The following is a 9,670-nucleotide window of genomic DNA, read 5'->3' on the forward strand; positions in this document are numbered from 1 at the left end:
GCTGTGAAATTAGGTGATTAACTAGTTGGTACTTAACCTTCTAATTTCTGTATAAGTCTAATTACATGAAACAGAAGTTGGTGTTTTGATTTTTTACTTTGCTTTTCTGTTTGGAGTGTCATTGTAACTACTGTATTGTAAATGATGGAAAATAATTGCATATGTTAAAAAATATGAAACTTTATAAAGTAAAAAAATAAAATAAAATTTCAAAAAAAAATTTTTTTAACATTTATTTATTATTGAAGGACAGAGTGAGAGCGGGGGAAGGGCAGAGAGAGGGGGACAGAGCAGGCTCCAGGTTCTGAGCTGTCAGCACAGAGCTCGATGTGGAGCTTAAACTCATGAGCTGTGAGATCATGACCTGAGCTGAAGTCAGAAGCTTAACCCACGTTAGCCACCCACTAAAGAGATAGTCTTTACACATAAACACATATTTATAAACTCATATTTAATACCAATGGCCATATGCCACTCTGTACTTTGATTTGTTCCCTTATTGTATCTTAGAGATCATTCCATATCAGCAAATATAAAATAAGCTCACTTTTTTAACAGCTACCTAGTTTTGTTTCTGCTCCTAATTTTTAACCAATCCCATATGAATAGATATTTAGCTTTCCCTAAGTCTTTTGCCATTACAGACAATGCTGCAATGGACCCGTTTGTGTAATTTTGCTTCATATGTACAAGTAGAACTATAGAAAGATTTCTTAGATTTCCCAGGGTGAGAAGGTAGATGAGGTTTTAATTTTGTTATCCATACACGCTGTACCATTATGTACCCCTACCAATAATGTATGAGCCTGTCAGCTCCCTTAATCCCTGCCATCAGAAGGTATTAACAAACATCAAGATCTTTGCCAACTTAATAGGTTAAATAGTTTAAAACTGTGTTTCTCTTATCATGAGTTGAGCCTAATTTCATATTTTTTTAAATATTTTTTTAATGTTTTATTTATTTTTGATACAGAAAGAGACAGCATGAGAGGGGGAGGGAGAGAGAGCCACAGAATCAGAAGCAGGCTCCAGGCTCTGAGCTGTCAGCACAGAGCCCGATGTGGGGCTTGAACCCACAAACGTGAGATCATGACCTGAGCCGAAGTCGGAGGCTTAACCGACTAAGCCACCCAGGCGCCCCTAATTTCATATTTTTAAGTGCCATTTGTAATTCCTTTTCTGTGAACTGTTTGTTCCTTTGCCCTCTTTCTTATTAGATTAACAGTTATTTTTATTGACCTATAGAGGCTCTTTGGATATTGAGGAATTAAGCCTGGTCTGTGACACGTTATAGTTTATTTTCCATGAGGTCATATTTATCTTCTGCCTGTTCAGATATTTTTCCTTATATGGAATTTTATTTATCAGCCATTTAGCTTACTTATTCCGTATTCTTCAAGATATTTAGAACGTTTTCTTTCTTTCTTTCATTCATTCATTCATTCATTATTTTCTTTGTTTTTTTAAAATCAGAGGCAGATTCCTTCATATCTGATCTCCATCAGACGGGACTGAAATGAGCCTGGAGGACACGCTGGTATAAAATATCCATGTCCTTCCTTCCCTGACCTTCCTCTTCCATCGCTGTGAGCTCTTGCAGACCTTGCTCGCACCTCTCTTGCAGACCTTGCTCGCGCCTCTCTTGCTTTCTTCACGGAGTTTTACACGAACCCTACATTTGCTTGGCCTACCTTGGAGCTCACACTCTTTTTATAGTTCTTGCTTCGATTTGAAGTTTATCAAGATCAAAAAGAATTTCATTAATGTCTTTTCATAATCAACATGCCATTCAAACTGTGCTGCTTTTTCTATTCTAGGAAAATTATACAACAAAAACTGCTCAGATTGTTGCCTGATGGGGTGTGAATATGCAAAAGATTGTCTAGCTGCTACAGATAAACAGAAAGCAAAGATGTGATCTTAATTTAAAATTAAAAAAATCAGACTTTGTCTTCAGAAATGACATATAACAATTTTTTTTAATTTGTGTTTTTTTAGTTACTTTATTCTTGAAACTTTAGTCATTGATAATAGTTTGTTACTTACAGCAACACTGTATGATGTATAAAAAAAGATCAAAGTAACTTGTTCAAGTTAGGATAAACCTAGGCACTGGGACAGGAGATATGAAATAAAGCTACTGCTAAAAATTGAGGCCAGGTTAATTTTAGGTTTGACTTTTGAAAAAAAAGATTCTAAAAATATACTACTGTTGTTCTCCCTTCTACTTCCACACTCTTTTCAAAAGGTGGGTAGGTCTGTCTCAAGATCTACGGTGAGAACCGCCTCGATATGATGCAAGATCAAAAAGTAGAAGTTAGTGTTCTATTCCTGACTCCATTCCCTCCACGCACTGATTGTCTCCTATATCAGCACAGGGAAAGAGAACGACAAAGGAAAAGAGAGAGAAAAGGATGCAGCACGGGATAATTTAATTTTTCTCTATCCTCTCCTGTCATTAGAATCAAAAGACAAAGCTGTAAGTATCAAAATAGCAAACAGCACAAAATTTTAAACAATGGTATTTGTAGTGTTCGCTCCTCTCATCATACCCTCAGAACAAAATCTTTTCTCTAACCCACCCCCCAAATTAAAAATGGATTCAGGTATGATTTTGCTTTCTACACCAGTCAGTCATCCAAGAAGGAGAATGATGCAAAAGAGAATTAAAATTCCACTGCAGAGGTTGCTATTGGCTCATTTTCTCATTCATTTACCCATAATTTAAGGAACAGCACTATTTCCTGATACCCCCAACAGAAACAAATTCTTTGGCACCTTATCTTCTAGCTATATTTGTACATGGGGCTTTCACCTCACTGGGCAAGTCTCTGGGCCTCAGGTTACCCACCTGGAAAATGGGAGAGGCTGGAAAAGAAGTTGCTGTTGTTCTTTAAGACTTATATATTTTTGAGAGACAGTACAAGCAGGGAAAGGACTGAAAAAAGAGGAACAGAAGATCCGAAGAAGGCTCTGCACTGACAGAGGTGAGCCCGTGGCAGGGCTTGAACTCACGAACTGTGAGATCATGACCTGAGCCGAAGTTGGACACTCAACCAGTTGAGCCACCCAGGTGCCCCTGGGGTAGATCTTTTAAACCTCTTTCAGCTCTAACATCTTATGAATCAATATAAAGGTCATTCAAGCACCAACACATCAAGTAAAGATAAATATTTCTAGTGTCTGAGTATTTTCTTCATATATTTTATAAATTCATATATAGGTTTTCTTGAGTAGAGAAACATATAATCCAACATAGAAAGCAGAAGATAATTTTTGGTATATTAATCATGAACTTTCTGCACTCAGCGTTCACTCCGGTGAAACACATTCAAAGGACAATCTGCCAGTATCTTATTCAAAGGTACTTATTTAAACTAACTTTTGCTTAACTTGGTTGACATATTTACTTATTTAAACTTATTTGAAGTTTAAGAATTAAGTCACATACTTAATACCCTCTCTAACCCAGTTTCCCTTAGATGGTCCTGGATATTAAGCTACTTGGCTCGTCCTTCTGTCTAGCTCTGCTGTTCAACAGCTTACTGCAGATTTGGAGACACTGGCCTTGTCAGATGGAATTAAATCATAAAGGGGAGGTTTTACTTTCATAAACTGCCAAACCAGTAGCAAAAAAGAGCCATTGGATTTTTCTGCTTCCTTTAATTAATGTAATCCTTATAATTTAAAGATATTTAACATTTACATTATAATTTATCTTAGTATACAAACTGTACTAAGGGGCACCTGGTTGGCTCAGCTAAAAGAACATGCAACTCTTGATCTCAGGGTCATGAGTTCAAGCCCCATGCTGGGGTTAGAGATTACTAAGAAACATAGAGAAACTTAAAAATAAATAAGTAAATAAATAAAAGGACTGATTTTGAAAGAGAAGCGTTCGTATGACCCAACAGGACCCTCATCTTGAGACCACCATGATTCAATTATTCAATTCCCTAGAACACTAAGTTGGATCTTTTAATAGCCATTCATATTTGTCCATTTTCCATTTTTCCCTTTAAAAATCAATTCAGTACTAGGACATATTCCATTCGTTACGAATCTGACGTCATGCACCCAGCTCTCCCTTTCCTGACTTCCTCTCCTGTTTGACAACATTAAGTGCCCATGACTAAAGGACTTACCATGAGTTTAAAACCTTCTGCTTTAGAAAGCCGATAAAACAGAAGTACATTTAAAGTAACTGTTCTTTGCAGGCACTGCATTTTTCCCCCATAGCACTCTCAATTCAAGGAGGTCTAAACATAAATCTGGAAAAAGTTTAAGGAACAAAAGAAAAAATAGATACTTCATGCAAATTCTAAAACCAAAGCCAGATCCACCCCACACACATGCATACATATTCAATAGTGACTTGTTTTTGGTAGATTCTGTTTTGGGTAGATCTCTGAGGGCAGAAAGGTTTATGACCCAACACTTAATATGGTGTCTGGTACATAGAAGGTGCTCAGAAAGGCTGGCTGAATGAAGAAGATAGGCACTTGATGGCCCTTGTCACCTTCACATAAGACCCACAGACTCTGGTCACTTCTCTAGGAACGTGATCAGCTCAGGGGTTGGTAATTGAATGGATGGATGTGAAACAGCCTCCAAAATTCTTGGAAACTCAGAACCATGCCAATTTCACTAACTGAGATGTGTATCATGTCAGTTATCCCTAAAATTAATTTCAGCTCATTGTTTTTGACCAAAGCAACTAAGTCCACCCTGGATTTCAAATCATTAAATATTTATACCTATTGAGGAGATATGGGGAACGTGTAACTGAAGCAAGGGACATGACTAATTATTCCCGAGTAACAAAGGCTTATGGAGAGAGCCCTTTACTCTCTTATGAGCTTTTTGATAACTTCTGACTATAATGGTAAGCAATAAGCTTTTTCCTTCGGGAGGTCTATCTTTTCCTTTTTCTTTTTTTCTTTAAGATACTGCCACGTTTCCATTCAACTGCTGTTGGAACTACCAGCAAGATGTCAAGATGTTCTCCAAATCACTATGCCAAGGAAAGGCAACTGAGGATTTGACAGCCTTGGAGAAAACTATACAACCACTAATCATTGTATCAGCTGGCATGAAATCAGTGAGAAAATAACATTAGAGAGGATGAGAAAACATCAAGAAATATAAGTAAAATCAGGAAAGGAATTTTAAAATATGATGAGAAAATGCTGAATGCCTATCACAATATTTACAAATTAAAATGCCAGCTAAAATGGTATTCAATTAAAATGTCACTATATAGTATTCCAGAATAGCCCTAGAAATAAAAAGTCGTCTCCTGTTTCCACAGGAGAGCATAAGCAACTCTTTATTATAATGAAGAGAACCTCCAAGATTAAACCTATCTTTTTCAAAGGTGTATATGTCAGAGAATATAAACGCATGTGCCATTACTTTGCAACATTAGATGGGACACAGCATGGAGGCAAACCTTAGCCCTAAGGGCTCTCGTCCCTCAATCACATCTTGTTCCCTGCACACATGGGAAGTGGCTACTAGTATCTTCATTTTAGATGTGCCACAACTGAGGATCAGAGGATTCCCCCCCTCAAATTACACACACCTAGTAAACTGTCCAGAAAGATTTTACTTCAACCCTTGTGGCTGTGATGCCAGTACCCTCTCAATTTCACGAACCCTACTCACTGTCAACGCCAAAACCTTCACACCTTAACCCACTGATCCTTTACCTCCTTTACACTAGTAAATTTATGTACTCTTCACAATGAATTTATGTACTCTTCACTCTCAGATACACACACCAGATTCTATATTAGAAAATCACATTCTTTACCTGTAAGTGCCCTAACTGACCACCAGCTCCACGCCCACATTTTCAAACATGAGCTTGTGTATCTATTACCCACACTGGACATGTCTAACTCACACTAAAAGCTCTTACCACATCTTCTCTATTTCTTTTAATTATAGTGAAACATCTTTGACTTCTTCCTCCTCTTCTTATTTAGGATCTTAAGCCTTGGATTCTCCTCCCAGTGTCTTTTAAAACCCATTCTTTCCTTTTAGTTCTCGCCAAGTAGAGAACTCACATCTCAATCAGCAGATTCTTAACCAGGGATCCTGCCGGAATCTCCCCCCACCTCCTATCCCCATCCCCCAATCTATCAGTTCTCTAGACTTTTTAATAAGCTCTGAATGGTTCACTGTTGGAAAAATTTCCCATAGCTTTTTCCACTTGTGTTCATTTCCTCTGTCCAAGATGGCTGAAGTTCCTCTTCTCAGCAAGGCCACTTCCTGCTCATCTGCCTGTAAGCCTCGGCCATGAACTCTATGCAATATGTGCCTATACACAGGACTGCTTCCTCGTCCCTCAGCTGACATCTTGTGGATCTTTTGGTACAGTAGCCTGTTCTGCCTTGTGTTACCTCTATATTGCCCTTATTTTCTTTTCCCTTAGAATTTTAAATTATTACTAATCTACGCATGGCCCTCTTTCTTTGTTTTAATATAATTATCACCTAAGAACTTACCACAAACTCTAACTACTAGATCATTACCAATAACTTACATCCATCTGTGTGTTCCTCCTTGTGACATCTCTCCGGTCCTCCCAGAAGACAACTGCTATGCTAGGTTTTAAGTTTATCATTCTCTTCCTTTAAAACAAACAAGGGGCGCCTGGGTGGCACATTCGGTTAAGCCACTTTGGCTCAGGTCATGATCTCAGGGTTCGTGGGTTTGAGCCCCGCATCAGGCTCTGTGCTGACAGCTAGCTCAGAGCCTGGAGGCTGTTTTCAGTTTTTGTGTCTCCCTCTTTCTCTGACCCTCCCCTGCTCGCACTGTCTCTCTCTGTCTCTCAAAATAAATTAAAAGCATAAAAGACAAACAAACTAACATGCATTTCAACACACACACACATATGTAAATACTTCTTTGTGTTTGATGATTGTGTTTACTTATGTCCCTGGCTTGTGTAAATTAGGATAACAATTTTGGGAATGAATGTGGCAATATCTAATAAGTTCAACTCACACATCCTACAAATCAACAATTCTGTACCTTGGTACTTACCCCAAAGAAACACTTGCACATGTGCCCCAGGAAACATGAATGATCGGAGCAGCATTCTTAGCAACTTTTTTTAAGTAGAAACAAAAAAGGCCATTGGCAGAAGAGGGAAACCTATTACTATAGACATATCATGGAAAAAGGTGCAGTAATGAAAGTGAATGAACTACAGCTGTATACAATATGGATGAATCTTGACAATATGTTGAATGGAAAAAAATTCCCAGAAGTCAATGGGTAGTATAAGACCTTTTTTGCAAGATTAAAAACAAACTAAAAAAAAAGTAGTATAATTATTACTTAACCTTTGCAGTAAAAAAAATCTCTCTATTGCCCAAACTAGTCTGCTAACTCTTGAAAACAGAGACATCTTTATTTCTCATTTGTATTTCCCACAGTGCCTACACCAATGTCTTGAACAGGTAGATAGATGCTCAGTAAGTTATTATCCATTGAATGCTTACAGAATGCTACCTGAACAAGGCATTTTAATAAAATTCAAATATTCTCCCTAATCCAACAGTTTCATGAATAAAGTCACATAAAAGTTTGACCTATTTATGCGTTAAGCTAGTTCTCTTTCTGCAGTGATACCACAGATCTCCAGCCACAAATATTTCATTTTAGAAGGACTTCACCTGTCTTCTTGGAGTAAAGTCAACATAAGGTTAAAGCAATCTAGAGACAAGAAAACTTATGAGTTCCTGCCAAAGTTCAGCAGAATCACATCGCACTCTGCCCAGAGACATCTAAGAAACCACTACAATTTGCAACTGAGATATCCCAAGAGGAATCCAGCCACTGAATGTACAATCGAGTTAATCAACATCAAAACTGAAAATATGAGCAAAAACAAGATTTTTAGGTTCTCTAAAAGCAAAGATGTTCATTAGAAAATATTTTGTTTCTACTTTGAGGAAAAAAAATTACTTCTTAGGGGGAAACACAGGAAATCCCCGGGGAAGAGAATAATTGAAATAATATTCCACCAATCAGGGCCTTCCTTATAACTCAATGAGGACTATGCATAGTCTCCAGAGGTGATTATAGCTATGCTGCAGCTTCCCTCCGACCTTGGGAACTCTGCTCACTCTGAGTTACTGCGAGGTCTTCCGTTTCATTTATTATTAGTCTTTGTATCTGCAATGCTGTAGCTTGGGTTAGGACTATTAACACCGTGAGCTTGCAGCACCCAAAACTGTAGAAATACTTCCAAAAACCAAAAGGTGAAGGAGGGAGGCAAAATCACAACCAAGAGGAAAACAAAGTTAATGATATTAAGAAGGGATATTTTAAAATCCTACCTTTGAAGAAAGACTGCATTTATTAATCAGCTCTGTGATATACAACTATCCGCTAGCCAGCAATTTTTTTAATTAAGAAAAGATGTCCAAGAAAAAATGAATTTGTTTAGGAAAAAAACACCATAAGTGAATTTGCCAAAACTAGTCCAACGATTAAAAAAAAAAAAAAAGGAAATTTATATGGAGGAAACGACCTATAGGACTTTCCGTCTTGGAGAAAGAAATAATTTGGCAACCCATTGGGTTCACTTAGTTTCGTGTCATTTGTTTCATGTCCATTATGTAATGCTTTCCCCAGCTTTAGGTCTCTGTTTAAGTTACCGTTCAGGTATATCACAGAATTGCCACAAAATCAGTATCTGGTCATAACTTTCAAAAACAGCTTCAAAGGTGTCATACAAATATGTCTACAACAGCAGAGGCTTTTAAAAAAAATAAAATAAAATCTGCTGGTGTCATTATTTCTTCCCGGCTTCCTTTCCAGGTCTCCCTTCCCCTCCTCCCCCAGCATCCCCGGCGACAGATCTGCGGGCAGCTCCCGACTCGATGCAGGGGAAGCACGTCTTAACTGCATCGCAAACGCTGTCCCGGTCTGAACCAGGGAAGGCAGACTCGGCCCTGGCTGGAGGTGTGGACCTAGGCTGCAGGGAAGGCTGCAGGGAGCCAGCAGCGGGTGGACAGGGGTGGCCCGCGAGGGCAGTCCGCAGTGCACGCGCACAATAAAACCCAATGCACAACTTCCCCAGCCGCTCCTCTCGGCTGCCGGGATTCGCTGGGAGGTGCGGCGTAGGCGTTAGCTGGAGCTGGCGCGGGCGCCGGCGCTCTCACCGCGCGGGTTCGGTTCTCCGCTGACAATTACATCAGTCCTTCTCCCGGCCGCAGCTTCAATCCCGGCAGCCGGGGGGAGTGGGGGCGCCGGGCAGCGCGGAGGAATGCGGGCGCGAGAGCCGGGCGGCCGGAATTCCCCAACAACGAGGGGGAAGGGAGGGCAACGAACAGGGACCTTGACCCAGCCACCCCCTCCCACCTAGACCATAGGGCCGGACAGGCATCGCCGCCCCCGCTGCCCGGGCTAACCCGCCGGCCGGGGGAACCCCCGGGGGGTGGGGGGACGACGCCTCAAGGGCCCAAAGCCCGGGTGCCCAGCCGCGCGTCCCTCCGAGTCCTCGGCCCTCCGGACGCGCACAATGCCCCCGGGCCGCGGTGCACGCACCGCTGTGCCGGCTCCCGGAATCCCCCTGCGCCAGGACACCTACCTGGAAGGCGAGCGGCGGCGCCGCCGATTCTGCAGCGGCGGCGGGAGACGGCTCGGGCGG

At 40.5% G+C, this 9,670-nt stretch overlaps 1 protein-coding gene across 5 annotated transcripts in view; it reads right to left on the bottom strand.

The window, feature by feature from the left end:
* OSBPL6 (oxysterol binding protein like 6) overlaps positions 1-9,668 on the bottom strand; it is a 217,903-nt gene extending 208,235 nt beyond the window's left edge. For 4 of the 5 annotated variants that reach the window (XM_029934327.1, XM_029934326.1, XM_029934323.1 and 1 more), the window contains exon 1: positions 9,611-9,668. The gene's annotated coding sequence lies outside the window, so the exon portion shown is untranslated. The remainder of the gene's footprint in view (positions 1-9,610) is intronic. The other variant, XM_029934325.1, reaches the window with a different exon arrangement.
* Between the last annotated feature and the right edge of the window lie 2 nt (positions 9,669-9,670).

The sequence above is a fragment of the Suricata suricatta genome, chromosome 3, assembly GCF_006229205.1.
Source record: "Suricata suricatta isolate VVHF042 chromosome 3, meerkat_22Aug2017_6uvM2_HiC, whole genome shotgun sequence".
Classification (NCBI taxonomy): domain Eukaryota; kingdom Metazoa; phylum Chordata; class Mammalia; order Carnivora; family Herpestidae; genus Suricata; species Suricata suricatta.